Source organism: Artemia sp. Qi Xiang Cuo, chromosome 19 (genome assembly GCF_049724085.1).
Source record: "Artemia sp. Qi Xiang Cuo chromosome 19, ASM4972408v1, whole genome shotgun sequence".
NCBI classification, from domain to species: domain Eukaryota; kingdom Metazoa; phylum Arthropoda; class Branchiopoda; order Anostraca; family Artemiidae; genus Artemia; species Artemia sp. Qi Xiang Cuo.
In genome coordinates this window covers 13255607-13279940 of record NC_142812.1, presented here as the reverse complement: position 1 = coordinate 13279940, position 24334 = coordinate 13255607, and the positions used below count along the sequence as shown (strand labels likewise).

Genomic DNA, 24334 nt, shown 5'->3' with positions numbered 1-24334 from the left:
CCGCTAATACAACACTATTACTGCGCTTCTCCTACTACCCTCACTACAACTATGATGCTAGTACTATTAAGGCTACGCGCATGAAGGTGAAAATTTGCTGGAATATTGAGGGGTAATTTGAACTAAACCAAAACACGCTATGTGCGTACATATTGTCAAAAGGGCGTACGTCAAGAATGGATATAGGCATTAAAATTGATATTTCAGAGAATGCTTAAAGAAAAAGATCAATTGACCAAAAGTTAGTGTGCGTGTTATTACTAGTACAGCTACCACTCCTGCATTTACTACAACTACTACTACTACTATTCCAACTACCGTTTTGTTGCAACTACTTACAAGGCAAAGAGCAGTCAGGTGAAAATTTCAAGAAGTATATGAACAAACAGGTTATCAAAAGGACATATCGGCAATGTCATAACAACGGTAAATTGTATTAAGCTGAAACGTCCATCACTTGATGAAAGGAATATTCAACTGACAAAAATGCAACATATTAATACTTCTGCTGATACTAGTACCATGAGTAGATTATGTTCTGGTGCTGATATGGAATGGGGCTGTCAGCCCGCTTCTCATGTTAATTTTTGCTCTATTTGAGTTTGACTCGGTTATTTAATATAATTTCTGTTCGTTTTGGGTTTCATTTATTTATTGACGGTGATTTGTGGTAGTTTTACGCTTGGAAGATTAGTTTACTCTATTTCTGTTCATTTTTGGTTTAATGGAGCTCTTTATGTTTCTTTGAAAAACTTATTTTGGGGAAAAAGTTTTTTTAATTAGTTATTATAAAAAAGCAAATGCCCTTTTGATGGATAAAAACACTTACAAATACGTAAAAACGGACCCCAGAGATAAATAAACACAGCAGCTGAGAAGAAAAATAGAAAATTTAAAAGATAATAGACTAATTACCCCTAAAATGTACAGAAAATTCTAACCTAAAGGCTGCTTTATTACCAAATTTTACGGTCTTCCCAAAATCCATAGGTAAGATATTCCGTTGTGTCCTATGGTAGAGTGCTATATGGTACTTCCCCAGCTATGAGTGTAGGAAACTTTTTGGCCGTCATTTTCAAGCCTTTTTTAAGAATACAGAAATCTTATATAAAAAACTACGTAGATCCTACTGGAAAGTGAAACAAATTAAAGTGTAACAGCAAATACTATCTTACACAGTTTCGATGCAGTTTCCATGTGCACTTTTTGTGATTTCCATAAATTAATGTGAACAGGCCTTACAAAGAAAATTAAAGGCAAATTCTGCAAGGTCAGATTATAAGATTTTAGAAATCTATACAATAATGACCCTTGTTCGCCTTTGCAACAAATTTTCCTTGGTTCAGGTTGATAGGCTTAGAGACAAATATTTCTTCAAATTATGGGTTTACATATGGGAAACGTTTTGTCTCTCTATTTGGCAAATTTCTACATGGATTTCATCGAAAATTCTGCTTTGATCAGTTTCCCTTTAAACACTCTTTCTGGTTCCGTTTTGTTCCAGACGAAATTTTGTCTGTTTGGGATCATGGGCATGATTCTCTAAGCGATTTTTGCTGCATTTGAACGCTTTTGATTCAAATTAATTAAACAAACTTTTTCCACAACATAAGTTTATAATGTTTATAATATAAGTTTATAAGTTTATAATAATAAATTTATATAAGTTTATAATAAGTAATAAGTAATACAAGTTTATAACAACCACAAAATATTTTTTCAGTAAAGTGCAAATTTTGTTCTGGCCTTGGGAACGCACAGGAGTTTTTTGCCCAAATTATGTTAATTTCTTCTCGTTTTGAGTTTGACTCGGTTATTTATTGTAATTTCTGTTCGTTCTGGGTTTCATTTATTTATTGATACTGATTTGTGGTAGTTTAACGCTTGTTAGATTATCTGATTCTAGTTTTGTTCATTTTTTTTTCAATGGAGTTCTTTACTGTTCTTTGAAAAACTGATTTTGTGAAAAAAAATTTTTAATTAATTTGTGCTCGCTTTGTATTGACACAGTCTTTTTCAGGAAAAAAAAATAGTTCAATCTTTTCGTTTTTTAAGAATAAAGAGTTTGGCCTGCTATTTGTATGCTGAAGAAAAATTTTCAGCAATTTTTAACAACATACACCCTTTTAAAAATCTGGACACAAATAGTACTGTTTAATTTAGTTTCATACCTCCTCTAGTTGACCTGAAAGGGAAAAGTTGATACCATTCGCAAAAAAATCTGTTTACTTTCTTTTTTAGCTTAGATACAATTACGCTACTTTGATTCAGTTAAATTTTAGGAGCAGAAGTAGCCCCGAAAGTTTGAACATAATACCCTCAGTCGTTCTTTGGATACTGCTGAGATGCCTTATTGGGAATTAGCATTATCACAGTTCATTTTGATTTAATCTTAAGGTAACACTTAGTTTTGAAACATAATGGGCAAATGGGAGGCTGGTCGCGGGAGGGTGGGTGTGGAAGGTGAATTAGTTACCCTCAAATCACCTCCAACTATTAAATAGGGCATCAGCCCTTTCTATTTTCAATTGAATGAGCCCCTTTCGAAGCTCCCACGACAACTCCTTCGATACGAAGTGCCTTGGTCTAAACAACAACAACAACAAATAATATCACCAATCACTTACGACTATTAAAAAGGGCACTAGCCCTTTGAATTTCAAATCGAATAAAAACCTTATATGCCCCCAGGGCATAGCTTAAAACCCTTGCCCTGAGCTTTGGGGGCGTGTCCTCCTCAAAAACATATTTTCTATCTTGACATCAACTACGCTGAACAAAATGACTATCTCAAAATTTTTATGGGATGTGTTTGGGGAAACGAAGGGCGTGGGGGGCGAGTTGCCCTCCAATCAATTTAGACTAGTCAAAAGGGCACTAGGCCTTTGAATTTCTAGTCGAATGAGCCTTTTTTGAAGTGTCTACCACCACGCCTTCTATAAAAACCTTATAAGCCCCCAGGGCATAACTTTAAACCCTTGCCCTGAGGGTAGTGGGGGAGTGTCCTCATACAAAACATATTTTCTATCTGGAAATCAACTACGCTGAACAAAATGGCTATCTCAAAATTTTGATTGGATGTGTTTGGGGGAATGATGGGTGTGGGGGGGGGGGGGGGCTATTTGCCCTCCAATCCCTTTCAACTACTAAAAAGGTTACTAACTCTTCGAATTTCCAATCGAATGAGCCTGTTTTGAAGCTTCTACAACAATGCCTTCTATAAAAACCTCATATGCCCCCAGGACATAACTTAAAACCCTTGCCCTGAGGGTTGCGGGGGAGTGTCCTCCTGAAAAACACATTTTGTATCTGGAAATTAACTATGCTGAACAAAATGGCGATGTCAAAATTTTGATTGGATGTGTTTGGGGGAATGATGGGCGTTAGGGGGGCTAGTCGCCCTCCAATCACTTTTGATTATTAAAAAGGGCACTCTTTGGATTTCCAATCGAATGAGCATTTTTTGAAGTTTTTATGACAACGCCTTCTAAAAAACCTTATATACCCCCACATAATTTAAAACCCTTGCCCTGAGGGTTGTGAGGGAGTGTCCTCCTCAAAAACAGTGTTTGGGAGAGTGATGGGCGAGGGGAGGGCTAGTTGCCCTCCAATAACTTTTGACTATTAAAATGGACACTAGCCACTCCAATTTCCAATAGAATAAGTCCTTTTCGAAGTTTCTACGACAACGCCTTCTATAAAAACCTTATATGCCCCCAGGGCATAACTTAAAACCCTTGCCCTGTGGGTTGTGGGGGAGTGTCCTCCTCAAAAACATATTTTCTGTCTGGAATTCAACTACGCTGAACAAAATGGATATCTCAAAATTTTGATTGGATGTGTTTGGGGGAATGATTGTCATGGGGGGGGGGCTAGTTGCCCTCCAATCACTTTCGACTATTAAAAAGGGTACTAGCGCTTTGAATTACCAATTGAATGAGCCTTTTTGATGTTTCTACGAAAACACTTTCAATAAAAACCTTATATGCCCCCAGGGCATAACTTACAACCCTTGCACTGAGGGATCTGCTGGGGGTATCATCCTAAAAGACAAAATTTCCAGAACTTTCACATACTTTGAACAAAATGGATATCTCAAATTTTTAATTGGATGTGTTTGGGAAAATGATGGGCGTGAGAGGGGCGTTAGTTGCTATCCAATCACTTTCAACTATTAAAAAAGGAACTAGCCTTTTCGATTTCCAATTGAATGAGCACTTTTGAATTTTCTACAACAATGCTTTCAATAAAACTTTATATGCCCCCAGGGTATAACTTACAACCCTTGCCCTGGGGGCTTTGTGGGGAGGGGTTGTCATCCTTAAAGACCTAATTTCCAAAACTTTCAACTACGTTGAATAAACTGGCTTTTTAAAAATTTTTATTGGATGTGTTTGGGGAAAAGGTGGGCGTGAGAGGGGGGTTAGTTGCCCTCAAATCATTTTCGACTATTAAAAATGGTACTAGTCCTTTGAATTTCAAATCGAATGAGCCCTTTTTCAAGTTTCTACGACAAAGATTTCAATGAAAAACCTTATATGCCCCCAGGGCATAACTTATAATCCTTGCCCTGAGGGTTGTGAGGGAGTGCCGGAAATCAACTACCCTGAACAGAATGGCCATCTCAAAATTTTTATTGGATGTGTTTGGGGGACTGATGGGTGTGGGGGGGGGCTAGTTGCCCTCCAATCACTTTCGACTATTCAAAAGGGCACTAGCCCTTTTAATTTCCAGTCGAATGAGCTTTTATTGAAGTTTCTACGACAACGCCTTCTTTAAAAACCTTATATACCCCCAGGGCATAACTTAAAACCCTTACCCTGAGGGATATGGGGGAGTGTCCTCCTCAAAAACATATTTTCTATCTGGAAATCAACTACGCTAAAAAAAATGGCTATCTCAAAATTTTGATTGGATGTGTTTGGGGGAATGAAGGGCGTTGGTGGGCTAGTTGCCACTCCAATTTCCAATCGAATGAGCCCTTTTCAAAGTTTCTACGACAACGCCTTCTATAAAAACCGTATCTGTCCTCAGAGCATAACTTAAAACCCTTGCCCTGATGGTTGTGGGGGAGTGTCCTGCTCAAAACATGTTTTCTATCTGGAAATCAAGTCCGCTGAACAAAATGGCTATCTCAAAATTTTGATTGGATATGTTCGGGGGAATGATGGGCGTGGGGGGGCCTATTTTCCCTCCAAACACTTTCGACTATTAAAAAGGGTACTAGCTCTTTGAATTTCCAATAGAAAGAGCCTGTTTTGAAGTTTCTACGACAACACCTTCTATAAAAACCTTATATGCCCCCAGGGCATAACTTAAAACCCTTTCCCTGAGGATTATGGGGGAGTGTCCTCTTCAAAAACATATGTTCTATCTGGAAATCAACTACGCTGAACAAAATGGCTATCTAAAAACTTTGAATGGAGTTATTTGGAGAAATGATGGGCGTGGGGGGGGGGGGGCTAGTTGCCCTCCAATCACTTTTGACTATTAAAAAGGGCCCTAGCCACTCCAATTTCCAATCGAATGAGCCCTTTTCGAAGTTTCTACGACGACTCTTTCGATACGAAGTGCCCGGGTATGGAGAAAAAACAAACAACATATTGTGCCCACATCGTTCTCTACTTAGGCAGCACTAGCGTGCTGTCTATGATCCTCAATCTGAAGACTCAGGGAAGCTTCTTTTTCTTAGATGGTTTAATTTAATAAAATACTCCTAACCTTCTTAGGTTAGGAGTATTTTCTAGCCTTCCTAGGCTAGGTCGGCTAGGGCCGTCCTAGCCTAGTGGATTAGTGCGCTGGATTTTTGATCCTTTGTCCGAGAGGATGAGAGTTCGAATCCTAATGTACCCAGTTATTTGGTTTGGGAAGGGGGTCAGTGGCGTGACTGTGTAAAGTCAGCCAGAGTCGACCCAGCTTAAAATGGGTTCCTGGAGAAATCTGGGAAAGGTGAACAGGAAGGGTTTGTGTAAGCACAGGATGGTTGGCCCCCAACCCCCCATTGCACTTCCTGGCTATAGGGGCAAGAAACGGAGATCAGCACCGCCGGTAGGGACTATAAAGTCCAACGTCGCATTCTTTACCTTTTATTTTTTACCTTTTACTCCTAACCTTACATTTTATACTTATACAAGGAACAAGGGGGTCTTCCGTTAAACCACCCTCGTTCTGCGAAAAGAGGGGGTCGAAATCTCTTTTGTCGACAGAATTCCAAAAATCTGTTCACACAATCTTGTATCATCTGAATTAAACTGTGTTGAAGATATTTTATTCAGTAATGGTTATCACATTAATCTGATTGAAAATACCATATATAAAAAATTAAAAAAGGTAAAACAAGGAAATACTGAGCCCCAATTGATTTTGAATTAAAATCAACTTGGTGGACTCTAATGAAAAAGTTGAGAGCCATGGCTAATTGGAGTAAAGACAGATAGTCTGAGTGAGAGGCAAAGGTGGCAATAACCGTTTTTTAGAATTGTATAAAATAATGTTATTTCACTTGTTGATTGATAGTCTATCATACATTCTAGAGCAGAGCTAAGATTACCCATTCTTTAGTTACTCCTGCAATTGAAAACAAAATCTCCACCACTCAACCATATATCCTTAAACTCAGCGACAAACTTGGAAAATTTTTAAAGAAACATAATCTCCCTGTTTCTTTCAAAAATGAACCTTAGGTTGAATGTTTTTTCAACTCGGGAAAGGACAGAACTGACCCTATATTGCTTAGTGGTGTTTACAGAGTCCTGTGTTCATGAGGAAAGTTTTATATTGGCAAGACCAGTCAACAACAGGAGGAACGACTGCATGAACACAAGATTTCAATAGAGAAATCTCTGAAATGAGAAAATAAAAAGAATGATTTTGCTTCTGCTTTGGCCCTCCACATTTTTGAAAATCCAGATTATTTAGTTCTTTTTAATCGGACAACTTTAATATTTATAGCAAATGGTTTGCCACAATCTTTTAGGGGAAATTAAAAAATACATAAATAGTGACCTTGCTTTAAGTAGAGATACTGGAGATATTCATATAAACCTAATTTACAATAACTTAGTATCATAAGATTCAAATAAGAGTTTTTTCTTCAGTTTAATTTAAGATAATTTAATCTTAATTGTTCTTTGCAAATAATTATTCTTTTTTCTTTGGCTGTATTCTTTGCTAATAATACAATGAGTGCAAAAGCGGATGGATTCAGCTTGTGACAAAATAATACGGAAATCTTAACATCAGTAGAAATGGGTTATTACATCCGAACGGGACCGTGTGCTGCCATCTGTAGTCGAGTCTAACGGGATAAGATCACGTGTCTTTTTCAAGGTTAATCAGGGATGTTTCTAAGCCTAATGACTCCGGAAGGGACTCCATATATGGGCATAGAACCCATCTAAGTGTATTGATCCACGAAGGGGACGGAATTCCTGGGAAATTGATTTACAAAATCGGCGGGGAATTTTGTCATGAGGGAATTTCATTTTTAAATATGGCTTCTCAGGTCTTTAGGTCTGAGAGATAAATTAATATTCTATTTTTAGATAGGGCTTCTCAGGTCTTTAGGCCTGAGAGATAAATTAATATTCTATCGAAGCCACAATAGTTTAAGTAGGAACACCTTAGATATTTTTTCAGAAATTCATACGAGATCAAGACAGATTGAATATATTTTACGCGGGAAATGGTTTCCTGGGAATTTCAAATGTGACAGCGCAGGGATACCGAAAGAAAGGAACAAACAGGAATTACTTTTAGGGGATTATTTGGGCAAAAAAATTAATCGGCATTTTAGGGATTTTTTGGGCGAAACAGTTTGAGTTATTTTAGAAGATGATTTGAGGTGAAACTCTGTGGTCGTTATAATACACAAGTTCCATTTGAAGAGTGTTGTAAGGTCCTCCATCCCAACCCCAAGGGCCCCCTTCCCCTTGGTCCCCCTCTCCCCAGGCCTCCAAAGAGCCCCCTCCCCCGGGGCCACCAAAGAGCCCCCTCCCCCTCCCCCCAGGGCTTCAAAGGTCCCCCACCCCCGAGGCCCCCAAAGGGCCCCCGGGTCCCCAAAGAAACCCCCTCCCTAGTTTAGAGTTTTAGTTTGATATTAGCTTAAAGTTTTAGTTAGAGTTATAGTTTATTTTAGTTGTAGTTCAGAGTCTAGAGTTTCAAGTTAGACTCTCAGCACTTAGAGTTTTAGTTAGAGTTATATTTTATTTTAGTTTTAATTAAGTGTTTTTGGACATATAGTTTAGTTTTAGCTAAACATTTTAGTTTGGAATTTTAGCCTAGAGTCTTAGCTTAGAGTTTTTCGTTGCACATTTAGTTTATTTTAGTATTAGTTTTAGTTTAGAGTTGTAGTTTAGTTCTAGTAAAGATTATTAGTTTAGAGTTGTAGTTTAGTTTTAGTTAAGAGTTTTAGTTTAGATTTTAGAGTTTTAGCTTAGAGTTATAGCTTAGAGTTTTAGTTAGAGTTATAGTTTAGTTTAATTTTAGTTTAGTTTTAGTTAATTTAGATTTTAGAGTTGTAGTTTAGAGTTTAGAGTTTTATTTAGAGTTATAGTTCAGTTTAATTTTTTTAAAGAGCTTTACTTTAGAGTTATAGCTTAGTTTTAGTTAAGAGTTTTAGTTTAGAGTTTCAGTTAGAGTTGTAGTAGTTAAGAGTTTCAGTTTAGAGTTTATAGTTTTAGTTTACAGTTTTACTTTCGAGTTTTAACTTATAGTTTTAGTTTAGTTTTAGTTAATAGTTTTAGTTTTTATATTGGAGTTATAGTTTTGAGTCTTAGCTTAGAGTTTTAGTTAGAGTTATAGTTTAGTTTAGTTTTAATTCAGAGTTTTAGTTTAGAGTCTTAGCTTTGAGTTTTAGTTAGAGTTATAGTTTAGTTTAGTTTTAGTTAAGAATTTTAGTTTAGAGGCGTTGTTTAGTTTTAGATAAGAGTTTCAGCATAGAGTTTAGAATTTCCGTTGCACTTTTAGTTTAGTTTAGTATTAGTTAAGAGTTTTAGTTTAGAGTTGTAGTTTAGTTTTAGTAAAGAGTTTTAGTTTAGATTTTTAGTTTAGTTTTAGTTAAGAGTCTTAGTTTAGAGTTTAGAGTTTTAGCTTAAAGTCTAAGCTTAGAGTTTTAGTTAGAATTATAGTTTAGTTTAATTTTAGTTAAGAGTTTTAGTTTAGACTTCACAGTTTTAGTTTAGATTTTAGAGTTTTAGTTAGAGTTATAGTTTAGTTTAATTTTTGTTAAAAATTTTAGTATAGAGTTGTAGTTTAGTTTTAGTTAAGAGTTTTAGTTTAGAGTTGTAGTTTAGTTTATTTTTCGTTAAGAGTTTTAGTTTAGAGTTGTTGTTTAGTTTTAGATATGAGTTTTAGTTTAGAGTTTTAGTTAGATATTAGCTTACAATTTTAGTTAGAGTTATAGTTTAGTGTTGTTGTAGTTCAGAGTCTAGAGTTTCAAGTTAGGCTCTCAGCCCAAAGAGCTCCCTCCCCCCAAAGGGCCCCCCATCCCCCGGGCCCCCAAAGGGCCTCCCGGGCCCCCAAAGAGCCCCCCTCCCTATTTTAGAGTTTTAATAGATTGTGGAGTGGGATTTCGTTTACTTTGCAGACAAGAGATGAAAGCCCAAACATTTCAAATTTATTTAGGCATCCAGTCCACGTTCCTATTGCACTAGCGCTTTTTACAAATGCCAATGCTAATTTTGATGGAATTTCCCCATTGATAAAGGATGAGTCGTTGAAGGTGCGTGAGCCTGTGGTAATATGGCGTTGATTAGTGTTGTATGAGGAACAAGTAGTTTTATATTATTTCCACTGACTCTCAGTTTTTCCACTGCCAAAGCAACAGAACTCATAACCTGCTGTTTTTGTACATGTAGTATTGCTGAGGTGAGGCAGAGAGTTACATCAGGATTTGCAGCAGGTTCCTTTCGTAAAATGAAATTGGATGGAGCAAGCGCCAATTTTATATTCACTTTAATATTGGGTGGTAGCCATTGGGGTATATTAAATATTTCATGATATATTTTTCCAACTAGATGTAATTCACAAGATGTAGCATTTTTAAGTGCGTCTGTACTATCAATATTTGTAATATATTCATATCCATTGGAGGTGCCTCTTAATCCTTGTATGACTTGGGTGTCATCAGCATGAATGGCATATAGCTTGTATAGTTCGAGAGTTTGTTGCTTTTTCTCACCAGCGTGCCATTTATGTAGACAATTATTTTACGAAATAAATTATGTAATATACAATTTTCATAGGATATTCCATCGGCGATAATTGGCAATGTATTGTCGGATTTCCGGACTTTCATTCGCAAATCTATAAAAGTCGAAGACATGTCCATAAATTAGTCTTCATTGGAATAAATTTGAAAGTGGATATTATCGGAGAGGGGTTGTTGTGAATAAAATTGTTCATAGTATCTATGTTTTACGCTCACATCAACATTTTCTGCATTGAATAGATTTGAAGATGAAGTGATTGAACGTTGTGAATTCTTATGCGGTAGCTATGACATCTATGAAAAGAAATCCAGTTTCGATCTAACAATTCTCTTCCTGAGGCTACTTCTTCTTCTGTTTACTCTATGTGTCGTCTTTTTCCTTCTTTTCTTTGACAGGGGTGATCTCTCTCGTTTCTGACATGAGGAGAGACTAATGAGTGGTGCATTTTTTCTTGACCTTTTTTAAACCTTTTCCATTCTGTTGAGATTTCAACTGTTCACCAAGGGTTCGCGCAGTGGACTTAAGATTTTCCGAAGCACATTTTTTAAAATCCTTGCCAGAGCCCCAATCGTCTAGTGTAGAGGATGCAAAATGTGTCACAGCCAGTACAATATATTTACTAGCCAGAGGTAGTGCAGAGCGAAACAGCTTAGCAAACCAACCGCCAAGACCGTAGCCAGACATTGATGAGCGACCTTTGTAATAGTCCGTTCCATTGCCCAGTTGTCTTGGGCCAAGAGTATTAACATAGCAGTCAATATCAGGACAAATAAATACCGCTTTTCTATTAGACATCTTGTTGCTGAATGGGTCGAAAATGGCATGTAATCATAGCCAAACCTTTTGACATTGCTAAAGGATCACCTAATTCAGTTCTTAGTGTTAACTGACAGAGTTCCAAATAGGAAGTGTTTATGGGGATATACTGAAGATGCTTTATATTGTAATGGTGAATATGTTCTTGATTGGTTTTTCGTTCAAAAACTCGTAGGAGGGGGACATTGCTGTTGCCAACTCAAGTGTCGGTGGAGAAGGCAGGTGGGTAGTCAGCAAAAATAAAATTAATGTTTCCAGCACTTTTACCATTGATTATATAGAGCTTCAAGCCAAGAACATCTTTTGGATTATCATTGAGAATAACCTTTTCATCGGCAATGGGTGAACTAATGTAGATCTTACCCTCCTCTTTGAATAGTTGAAATGAAAGGCTCCATTTTTACGAGCGGAAATTCTTTTATTGATAGAACGACATAAATAATTCATACAAGTGAGTTCTTCGTAGGGTAACTCAATATATGGATAATTCATCCAATTGATCCTTTGAATTTGTTCTTGATCACCTGGGGGTGGCGGTCAATCATAGGGTCTAATTTTTATATCATATTTGCGATCTTTTCTCAGGATATCGTATGTATTTTTAGAATACAGTCGACAAGAGCCACTTCATATGCGCCAGCAAATTTGATAGTGGGGGAGAGTCTCGTCCAAAAATCACTTGTTTTGTTCAAATTATTGTAGAAAGGATCAGAAACATTGGACTTGAATGTCAAATAGAAATCATTGGGCATTGTTAATTTCTTCAACTGCAACCCAAGAATCAAAATCAGAGTTTTATCCTAGCCAACGAACGAGCAACTGTCTCTTGCCCCTGCAAGTACAACTCTTTAATATCTTTTCAAGTACGACTCTTTAATATCAATTTGATGAATTTCACTAGTGTTTCTAACTTTTTGTAGTTAATATTCCTAAAAATTGCCGAGAATCTCATCATATTTGCTGTCTCGCAGCCGATATTTCGTGGGTGTAGTGTCTAGTATTTTGGACACTTTAAAAAGTTCAGTGCTCCATTAATAATTCCCCCTTTCAAAAATATTCATGGTTCTATTAATTCGAACAGTATCACCAACATTGAATTTCTTCTTCACAATTTTTTTTCACTGGAATATTGATTTAGAAAAGGATCAAATGTATTTTCACTGCAATGAACGTCCCGAGGGCTAACATTGGACAGGGATCGATGTGGTCGTTGGTTATATGTTTGCATGATTTTATCTAAATCATGAATAAAAGCAGCAGTATTTTTCAGCGTGCAATATCTTGAAATCAATAAACGAATAGTTCTTATCAATCGTTCAGACAATGCAGCCTTTATCGGACTGTGACTATGATATAGATTTGTATTATATTTCAATAGAACCTTTTGCACATGAGGATTAACAAATTCTCTACCGCGATCCGATTGAATTTTTCTATAGCAATCATGTTCAAGAATACTTTCTAAGGCCTGAGCAACTTCAACACCTCTCTTCGATCGCAATATAATGGCATAGGCATAGCGACTATAGACACTGATTGCCACTAGAATATATTTGTAGGGTGTATTGTGAGGCCGTTGAATCGCCTTTAGAGTTAAAAGATCACTTTGCATTATATGCAGAGAAAAAAGGCTTTAGTTTGTCGATATTGTTTGCCACGAAGCCTGCGATTCCGATGCAGTGTGTAACTCGGTTCATTTTCTAGATACTCTTCTGCATTTTTTAATGTGCTGCCACCTATGTCAGAGGCAACTTTAGAATGCTTTGTAGGGGAACTTAGACTTCCCACTTCACCAATATTTTCATAGACACGTTTTGAAACTTCATCCATTTTGAACACAATCACGTAGTGTAATGTCCACTTCCCTTTTGCACACTGGAGGGTGAATCAATACGTCTTTGCTTTTGTCCAGCCATCCTCGTTGGTTTTACCAAATCATTGCTGCTACTAGGAGTGCTAGTATTTTCCAAGATTGAATTAAAATCTTCTTTTTCTTATTTTTTAAATGGTGTTGTTGGCGTTATTAGAGGACTCTATTCTCTTAATTTCTTTAGAATTTTCTTATTGCCAAAAAGACTTTTGGGGAAGTTTGATGCATTTAGAAAGGTGTATAGATTATTGTCAAATGATAAAAGTCCTTTACGATTCGTCACCATATCGCAAATTAAATCAACTAAATTATAACTTTTTCTCTGAATTATAATTCGTTTCCCAGTGCTATCGACTTGTACTTGATAATCACCATCACTTTCCAACATAAGATATGTTAATACTCTTTTACTATGTTCTCGATAGGTCACTGGCAATAAGTTTTCAATTGATGTTACTATGGAATTCAATTCCTTCTCCTTTGAGTGTGCAGAATCTTGAGAAGATGTTTCTTGTTTAGGGGGATCTGTGATGGCGACGGGTCTCTCACGATAAGGTCTATGTTTGTCAACACGTCGCAATGCATCTTGAATTAAAAATAGCTTTTATCATCGGCAATATTTTCGTCATTAATGAATTTACTTAGATTGTCTTCAAAATGTTCCACGGGTGAGAGGAGAAGTTCTATTGGAGTCAATTTATAGTGTTTAGCCATCTAGAGAAAACTGTTTACAAGTCCTGTGATTACTGGTAGTAAAAGTGTAAAAAAGCTACCGCCCGCTTGAAAGAGACGTTTTCTTTTAAAATTTTTTCCTTTGTTTTTGCAAGCCAAGGCACGTACAGTGGAACGATGTTGCTTTGTCTGTTGTCTAACACCTTCTGGCAAATGTACATTGCCCTCGGTTAAATTTAAACAAAGTTCAGATATTAGATTAATGAAATCATTGTCAACACCATGTTTGAGTATGACCTTCCCGAGTGGGGGTTTTGAAGCGCCTAGAACAGAAAATAAATGTCTATTTTAGTGTAGTTTCTTCAATGTCATGATGGCAACTAATAATCCTTTTTACTCTTCACTGGAAGATATATAGTAATATCTTTGTCGAAAATATCTGTGACTAAACGTATATCCTTGGGTGTATTCTGATTAAGATCTAGCAAAATTTACCCATAGGGCTTATTTGTTGCCTGACTGTACGCTGAAAATAGCAATTTGGGGGCACCCGGGTATATTTGCTTATTGAGAGTTATTAGCGAGCTAGAGTCACGAACAACTCGGTAGATAATATAGATGGTGCAATTCAAAGCAAGGGTTCTCATACATTTTCTCTGATGAAACAGATTGTGTAGAACCAAAGAATGTGCACGAATTATTGCCGATCCCAAATTTACAACATTCACGAGCATAGAGCCGAATATGGTGTTCCTACACAGAAAAAAGAGAAATGTTGTACTGAACAAGAATATAGCGGGGGGCAGTTCAGTACTGGACATTTCCAGAAAGCTCAAGTTGTCTTTTACAATGTGTGCAAGGTACAGTGACCAAGGGAGGGGGAGGTTCAAGTTTATTATGGGGACACAGATTTTCTGTTGTTAAAAGTTAAAACCGGGAATTTATTAAACGATTTAGAAAACAGGGTGCACATCAACTCGCGGATGGACTACACTAACAGAAATGAGTCCCTCTACCCTGAGTTGATGAAACGTCAGGTTCCCAATGAACTATTAATGTTAAAATCAGAGAAGGGGAGTGATTTAATATCCAAATGGGTGTTCCCCGGTCCTAAAGTTTACTGTGTAGAAACACACGGCAAGGATGTGAAACAGGCAAACAAAGGGGTGCCTACACACTTTGTAAAAAATAATTTCGACATGAGTGTTTACAGAAACTGTTTAGATAGTTGTCTAGTGCCAAGAGAAAAAGTGCTAGAAATTCACTCTCTACATTATAGAAACTATACTCTTAGAGTGGGAAAAAATGCCATGTCATGTATATCCGACAAGGTCTATGTGCTTGAGAATGGTGTAAAAGTACTCCCTCACGGCCACTATCGAATTTCAGATCGAGTTGAATGTGTAGACTATCGAAACGAACTCGGTCTGGATAAGTTAACTTAAATTGAAATAGTACTATCAATTAACTGCCGCAGTGACTATTGTATAGAGAGTGTTTTTTTCCACTGCTCTTTCCGACACGCACCCCCCGCGTGCTTGTTAGAGGAATATATTTTTCTAAATCGGGATTATATTTTAAAACTATTGCCCTTGGCCCTTCAGCCCCCCCCCCTCTTAAAATAAAATCTTATTTAAATTTACATATATTTACACTTAAATTTTCAATAAATAAAACCACAGACCCGCTCCCGTTCTCATTATAATTTTGGATATGCGTGATAATAGTGTCGATCCATTGCATAAAAACTGTCTCATATTTCTCCAAATGAGGATAGACCACTAACATCTCGGTGTGTACATATTGGTCGTACACTTCACTTTGTCCCTCATTCAGATAAAATATTTTTAAAACAATTAAAGCCATAATGGAGTCCCTACATCCTCACAACTGAATCTAGTTTTCTAAAAGTGCACGAATTTTTTCTACATATTCATGAACGATATAAATGGGTTCGGTTATAAAATTTCGCCCCATAAGTGAATTAAACGGATCCCTAAAAGTTGCAGTGTAAACGACTATTGTATTCAATATCGAACTCGTTTGTTGAAATTCCGGTAGTGAGGAGAATTGTATATCATTACCCTCCCCCCGTGTATATCACTACCTAAGCGTCCTTCCCCACATTGTTCAACAACAGGGCTCTGAAAATCTGCCAAAACAATTTCATTTTCAATTAAATTCGATTGAATAGAAGCTATATTCATTAAATCAGTGGGGGATTCTCATTTAACTCTTTGGTAAAATTATCTAAAAAATTCAATGTTTTCGGGCTTAGCCATGGTAACCCGCTCTCTGAACTAACTGTAATGCCTTGCTCAACTGTACTAGCGTCTACATTGAAATAATTACTCAATAAATTGTCAATATCAGAAGCTATAACGTCTAAATTAACATTACCGCGCAATTCATTATCGTCGATAGCTGGTATTTCAGTGTCCTTATTGTCACGAAACTCCATAGGCGCGTCAATGCGAACACATAGTTCGTGACTTGTTTCTTCAGTTGGTGAGGGGGACACAGCATATGGAACCAATGCAATCCATAAAGCAAATAGCTTATTTTCAAAGTATCTAAAACACCCTATTTTTTAAATTGGATGATTATTTTCATATCATTTAAAAAATGTGCTTAAAAACACGCTTAGCAGAAGCAGTATGTACATAGTACCATTTGGTTAATTCACTATTCGCCACTCTATATATCCTGAAAGTTCCAATTTAATAGTGATATAACATATTTACAATCTAAACGATACATAGTAGATTTTGATTTTTTTCAAACAACCCCCCCCCAAAACAATTCATATTAATATTCTTGATCTGCTTTGAGGAAAAAACGGGGTCTAATTCATTCACGTCATCTCCTAAAAATAGCCTATTTTCAATTAGTAGTCTGTTATTTTCAAGATTTTCCAGAACAAATGATAAAATGGAAACCGTTAAGTCTCGTATCAAAGCCTTTATTACGCAAATTAGAATCCATATGTGTAAATGACTAACGGTACAATTTTCTGTCCTTCAAATTGACTTGGGGAATAAGTCATCAGCGAGAAATAAAATATAAAAACTTACATCTAGATTTTCAGCTTGAATGTTGAGGGCTGAAGGAGGCTCATTCTCGCCTTGTATAGAGGGCATTGGTCGTGAAGGGCCCGGCAACGCTTGTATATGTGGGGTGGATGGACCAGCAACGTCATAGCCATGTATATGTGTGGTACCCTGAGCTGAAGGCATTGGTCAACGACCATACTGTACAACTGGCGCCCTCACAGGGGTTTTATCTTGGACCCTAGCTCTCTTTTCAGGAGGCGGGCATTGCTAAAAATTGTCCTTAAAAAGAAGAAAAAATTTAGTATAAAATGACGTCCCCCTTTTACAGAATAAAAATTAGTAACCCCTTCTAGAGAAAAATTAGTACCCTCTTCTAGAGAAAAAAAACAGAATTTATTGGAAGGCATAATTTTATTTAGAAAGTATCTGCCATTGCCAAAAGAAGCCCCTCCCTTTTCAGCAAAGCAAAAAGTAAAATTTGCGAGAAATACACCACGACAGTCAGTAGCTCTATAGTAGAAATGCTCCTATTTTTACCATTTAGAAAAATTTAAATACACTACATGCAGGAAATAAACCCGTCGAAGAGTAATCATATATTATACATATCTGTTCGTACTTTCAGCATTTAGAAAAAATTTAATTACATACCTAGAGTTGGAACGGATTTAAAGCAAAATGAGCTCTATTTTAAAGCTTATAAACTTTAATTATTTCTGTAGGGTCAAAAGGTGTATCAATTTAGATCTTTTAAATGGTCCCCCGCTTCAATAAACCTTCTCATGGCAGGTATGTATCTTTTTCTTAGCCCCCTACCTCCTCCGATATAAACACTGAGTACTCAAAATGGAAGCATTTAAATTTAGTATATGAAAAAATTTATCATAAACAACACCTACCCCCTCCCTCTTGCAATTCATAAGATTTATTGTAGAGAGATATGTCACTAATTTGACCGAAAAAAGCATCTTTTTGTGAAACCACTGTAATGCTGAAGCGAAAATTTATAAGATTTAGCAAGCCGGATGAGCAATTGAAGGTGCGCGATAATTAAAGTTTTAGCCTGTTTACTGAGCTGATTAAGCCACCCTTGTTTATGCTAATTTATATATGACACGTGCGAAAGGATTTGTTTAAGAAATCACCACTTTTGAGACATATTCACACACAGGTTAGGTTAAATCGCAAGTGTAAAGATTTTGATGACTTTAAACGCATGTGAAAAGACAATTTCGAGTAATAACTTCAATTGAATGAAATAAATGGTGATGAATGGTGCGAGGAGGTAGGATGGGGTTTACGTAGTGGAAAAAAGAGCATATTTACGCTTTCTAACGACTATAAACATCGCGTAGTGAACATTTTTTTTGGGGGGGGATACCCTGAATTGAATATATTGGGGGGGGGGGCGGACTACAAAAAATGATTTTTTTTGGAAAAACCTAAGAAAATTTACTAAACAGGACTCATATTATAAATCTATGCAGCTAAGACTTCCAAGTCCACAATATTGGATGTTTTCTCCATAATGTCTTGAGACGGTATGTTACTTTAAACACAAAGCGTATTCATTATAAACAAAATCTCAAGGCTGAATTGCGATGTAAGAGAAATCCATTGACCTAGAAATAGGTGTCAATGATCTTGTCCCGTTAGTGTTTCCGACTCCCTGATTGGCCTAAAAAGAGACACGTGATCCTGTCCCATAAACTCGCTCTTATCCTGCAATGTTGTAAACTTCTGTCTGTATTCTAGAAACATCAAAAATGTTGACCAAAAAAGAGAACCATGAAACAACATCATATCATATAACCAACAAACAGAACAGAACCATGAAATAACCTCATATTATATAACCAACAAACAGAACAGAACCATGAAAAAAACATCAGACATCCAAGAAACATCAAACAAGTTGACCAGCAAACGGAACCATGAAACAACATCATATCATATAACCAACAAACAGAACAGGACCATGAAACAACATTAAATCATATAACCAACAAACAGGCCTGCGGTCTTGTACCGTTTGACTCGATTATAGATGGCAGCGTCGTATTGGATAATGGGTTCCTACTAAGAAGCCCTTTCCCGACATTCAAGGACAATTGGGTTGATACGATCGGCCCTGGGGAAAAACAAGAAAAAACACAACAAGAAATAAACACAAGTCCGTGATCTATCTTCTGGCAAAAGAATCCAAATTTTTGCAGATGGGAGCTTGAAACTGCGGATGCGTTAAATCTGATGGTCATTATGAATCCTTGACTATTAGGTAGTGTTTCCTCCCATTTCGAAAATCAGGCAAATTTTTTTAGGCTCGTAGATTTTTATGGGTAACACTAAACTTATTGAATTTTACATATTTGGACTCAGCCTAACAAGCCGATTCTTTTCATATAGCTATTGATATAAAAATTTCTCCATTGCTCCTTACTTACAGTTCGTTACCACGAACTGTTTGTCACCAATCAAACGTAAGCAGAGACCCCTGAACGTAATAGAGATTCATAGAGAGAAGAACGCAAATAGAGATTTATAATTTATGTAATTATATTTATAATATCATATTAATATTTTCAATTTTATAATTTTTTTTATTTTTAATAGCTTTATATTTATATTTTTTTATAATACTTTTATATATAAAATAGATTTATATATATATATATATATATATATATATATATATATATATATATATATATATATATATATATATATATATATATATATATATATATATATATATATATATATATATATATATATATATATATATATATATATATATATATATATATATATATATATATATATATATATATATATATATATATATATATATATATATATATATATATATATATATATATATATATATATATATATATATATATATATATATATATATATATATATATATATATATATATATATATATATATATATATATATATATATATATATATATATATATATATATATAAAAAAAAAAAAAAAAAAAAAAAAAAAAAAAAAAAAAAAAAAAAAAAAAAATATATATATATATTTATATGTAAACAAAAAATCACGAAGAAAGGAAACGAGGACAATTAACAGCCAGTGAAAAAATTGAAAAATTATGCAAATATTTCGGTCAAGACCTCCGCTTGACCGTCCTCAGTGCAGAATAAAACTGATAAAAATGTAAAAACCAAACCTGAAAATAAAAACACCAAACTAAAATTGGACGACCCTTTCCTAGTAACGGTGAAAGGGTAACTGAATAAAAAACACAAGTCTAAATGGCATTTCAGAATTTCATTTTGCGTAAAGCACTTTTAAAGGCTGATCGCTTTCCAGTTTGATTGTTATCGGAGATTCTATTCGATTGCACAATATAACTTTGTGGATGTATGTAAAAACGATCAGAATTAATAATTTTGTCATAAATGGGACTTAGAAAAATTTCTCCAGTGTCTCTATTGAGAGCTACCTTTTGGTGAATGTGCTTTTTTATTTCAACTGCCTCCCTGAAAACTTGCGTGAGACCTTTAACGGGGGCAACGATAGAGGCTTCGTCAAACAAAATGAAATGGTGTGGATTCTCGTACACATGTTGCGCCAAGGCGGAATCAAAAACCTCAGGCCTTTGGCGTAACGTCATTGCCTTGTCGATTGAGGACTTGTGCTCAGATAACCTCTCCCCCAATTGCTGTTGGGTTCTACCAACATAAAAACAGCCACAAGAACAAGGAATTCTATAAACACCACTACCCAGAATGGGGCTTGATTGTCCTCGTTATAATTTGTCCTCGGGTTAATTGTCCTCGTTTCCTTTCTTCGCGATTTTTTGTTTACATATAAATATATATATATATATATATATATATATATATATATATATATATATATATATATATATATATATATATATATATATATATATATATATATATATATATATATATATATATATATAATATATATATATATATATATATATATATATATATATATATATATATATATATATATATATATATATATATATATATATATATATATATATATATATATATATATATATATATATATATATATATATATATATATATATATATATAATATATATATATATATATATATATATATATATATATATATATATATATATATATATATATATATATTTATATATATATATATTTATATATATATGTGTTTAGGAAATTTTGGCACGATGAGATTCTAGGGCCAACATTTTTGTTTGGAGAGAAAAAATACTTAATCCTCCACCTAGCTGGTGGTATTAGGTCGTAAAAGAGCACTAAAAGTTTAAATATCTGCTCGAATGAACCCCCTCTCGACAATTATTAACCACTGCTCTGATGCGATCAACGCCGAAAAAAAATTCAATGTTGTAATAAGTATAAGTTATTAATAAATTTGATGAAGAGGTTTTTATATACTTTTGAGCAAATAACGGGTAAATTTAGTTTTTGAGCAAGAAATCAGAAAGGCAATCAGAAAGTCAATATGATAAACGTATGTTTGTACACAATTACATGTTTATATAGATTTTTATATTATAGATTTAAAATTACATATTTATATAAATGTTTATATTATAGGTACATTTATAATTATATGTTTATATAAATCTTTATATTACATTTTTATAATGGTGGCCGGTGTTTACTCCCCCGGTGAATACCCCCCACCCCTCCCACCCCGAAAAATACTCCCCCTCGGACAAAATACTCTCCATAAGAAAATACCCCCCGCAAAATAGCCCCCGTGGAAAATACCCCCCCTCCCGTGGAAAATAAGGCTTTCCAAATTTGCGAATTTTATTTGAGTTTTATTTCTTATGATTTCCGTAGTGGGAGGGAGTTTTGGTACTTGTGTATTATGCACCACTCACTCAAGCTTCCACTGCGTAAAACTCGAGAACAAACCGGTTTCTTCATTAGTTTTTTTTCTGCTTAGCGAGAGACAAGACAAAGACACGTGACAGAATATATTGGAAAATATAATTTGGGCTCTATATTTGTACATAAGGGGGGGGTAAAGTATTTGGACAGTTTGAAGTCAGAAAACAATTTTTTCTAGGTATATGGCCGCTAAAAAAATACAGAAGAATAGTGAGGTATTTTGAAATTTTGTCAACTAGCAAAAATTAAAACAGTCGCAGTATAAAGTAAATTACTAAAACAGTCACAGCATTTAAGTGCTTTTTCCAAGTGTTAAGTATTTTTTTTTCAATGACTGTATTTCCAAGTATCAAGTACTATTATTAGGTTATTGTTGTGTTTCATTTAAGTTCTTTATGATGATCACTGATAAAAGTTTATCTTATTTTCGCCTTTTATTTATGTTATTTTACTGTGTTCATGGCCATATATTTTAAAATACACTTATCTATCTACCTATCTAACATGCAGAATAATTGTACCAAACATATTTTGCATTCAGACCCGCTACACTGTACCCTCTTCCCCCATAAAGTGCAAATCGATGGCCCAAATTTATTTCTAAGGAACGAAGAAACGAACGAAAAAAACGGTTTGTTCTCGAATTTTACACAGTGTAAACTTGAGAGAATGGCGCATAATACATAAGTACCAAAATTTCTTCCCTCTACGGAAATTAAAAAAAAAACTCAAATAAAATTCTCAAATTTGGAAAGTCTTATTTTCCATAGGGGGTATTTTCTGGGGCGGAGGTATTACCGGGGGGTGTTTTCCGCCGGGGGTATATTCCACGGGGGGGGGTTAACGCCAGCCACCATTATAAGCAAGTAATATAAAAATATATACAAACATATAATTATAAATATATAATACAAACATTTAGTTTCATAAAGCTTAGTCTTACCAGCCTAAAGTTACGAACCTGAGAAAATTGTCCTGCTTTTCGAAAAAAGGGGGAACAGCCCCTAAAAGTCCTGTGATCTTAATGAAAATAACACCATCAGATTCAGCGTATAAAAGAACTCTACTGTATCTGCAAAAATGTGGAATTTTGTATTTTTAGCCAGAAGAAAGATCAAGGATGCGTGTTTATTTTTTTTTCCCAGGGGTGATCGTATCGACGCAGTGGTCCTAAAATATGGGAAGAGGGCTCATTCAAACGGAAATTAAAGTTATAGTGCCCTTTTTAAGTGACCATAGGCCCCCACCCCTGCTCCTTTTCCCCCAAATTCGTCCGATCGATATTTTGAGATAGCCGTTCTGTTCAGCATAGTTTAAAAGCCCAAAAGCTATGCCTTTGGGTATATCATGACCCTCCCCCCACAACCCCTGGGGAAAGGTCTTTAAGTTATAAAAATTGCCCTTTGTTTGTGCAATGTATTTGTTATTGGGAGGCATGCATACATTTTCGGGTGGGATGGGGTACAAATTTTCTGCTGGGGGGTTCTCCACTGGGGAATTTTACATGGGAAGGAAAGTTTTCAGGGAGTGAACTTGTCAGGGGAAATTATACACTGGGGGAATTTGTCAGAATTCTTATACTTGTCCGGGGTAAATTTTCACCAGGATAGAATATTTCCGTGAAGAGGGGGTTTCTCCGTGGAGGTGGAGCCAGATTTTCGGGCATTATATAAAAAACGATTAGAAATTAAATAAAAAACAAGTTTTTTTCAATTGAAAGTAAAGAGCAACGTTAAAACTTAAAACAAACAGAAATTATTACAAATATGAGGGGGTTGCCCCCTTCTCAACACCTCGCTCTTTACGCTCAAATTTGAAGTTGTCCTAATTCTTTAATAACGACTCCTGAAGCACAATGGGCGGTTTAATTCGAACAATAAGACTTTTTTAAAAGTACTACAAATCTTTAGCGTAAAGAGCGAGCTGTTCAGGAGGGGGCATATTCATAATAATTTCTGTTCGTTTGAGGTTTTAATGTTGCTCCTTACTTTCAGTTAAAAAAGACCTGTCTTTTTTATTTAAAATATGGTAAAGGACAACTTTATTCAGTGCGAGACTAACCCTGTTGCGGTAAGTCTGACGTTTGAAAAAACCGATAGTCCTGTTTATCGATTCAGTGCATTATCGTATTTTTCGGTTTATATGATTTTTTAAATAATTTTAAATTTAAAAATACGATCGTTATTAATACATAGGGGGAATTTTCCACAGGGGAGAATCTGTCTTTAATGAGTTTGCTGCAGGATGGAATTTTTCATGGGGAAATTTTCTACAGGGGAATTTTCCGGTTTTTTTTTCTTTAATTTTTTTCTTTTGAGATTGCAGCAACGCGACAGTAAGTGAGTTATTATAAAATTTTCAGTATAATGGTTTCCACTACTTTTAAGCAAATAACGTATAAATTTTTTTTTGGGCCAGAGATCGCAAAACTTTTGGGCGAGAGATCCCAGAAACTTTTCCCATTTTGAACCGATTTTCCTGGGACTTCTTTAATTTCAAGCGTGGATTTTTTCAGCTTTAGAACCCAGTCTTGAAGTTGGAATTGCAATCACTTTTTTACAGTAAGAAGAAATCCGGCTACTATAATCGATCCGCCTATTAATTTTAGATTTCACACAATAATAGGCCAGCTAACTAATTTCTTTAAAAACGTAATGGAGGCAACTTTTGCGTCCTAGTTCTGATACATAAAACGTGGTATTGTATCCGTAATTTCGTCTCTTTTTAGGTACTCCAGCCCAGAAATTCACCTTTACAGATCTGTTTCTAATCATCTTGCCCCACCAGAAG

General features: G+C 35.3%; 1 protein-coding gene across 2 annotated transcripts in view; it reads right to left on the bottom strand.

Moving 5' to 3' along the window:
* Positions 1–16734, bottom strand: part of LOC148940515 (uncharacterized) — an 81843-nt gene extending 65109 nt beyond the window's left edge. Inside the window, exon 1 of one of the 2 annotated variants that reach the window (XR_016143374.1) lies at positions 16644–16658. The gene's annotated coding sequence lies outside the window, so the exon portion shown is untranslated. Of the gene's footprint in view, positions 1–16643 lie in introns of both variants that reach the window. The other variant, XM_089105287.1, reaches the window with a different exon arrangement.
* Positions 16735–24334: the final 7600 nt, after the last annotated feature.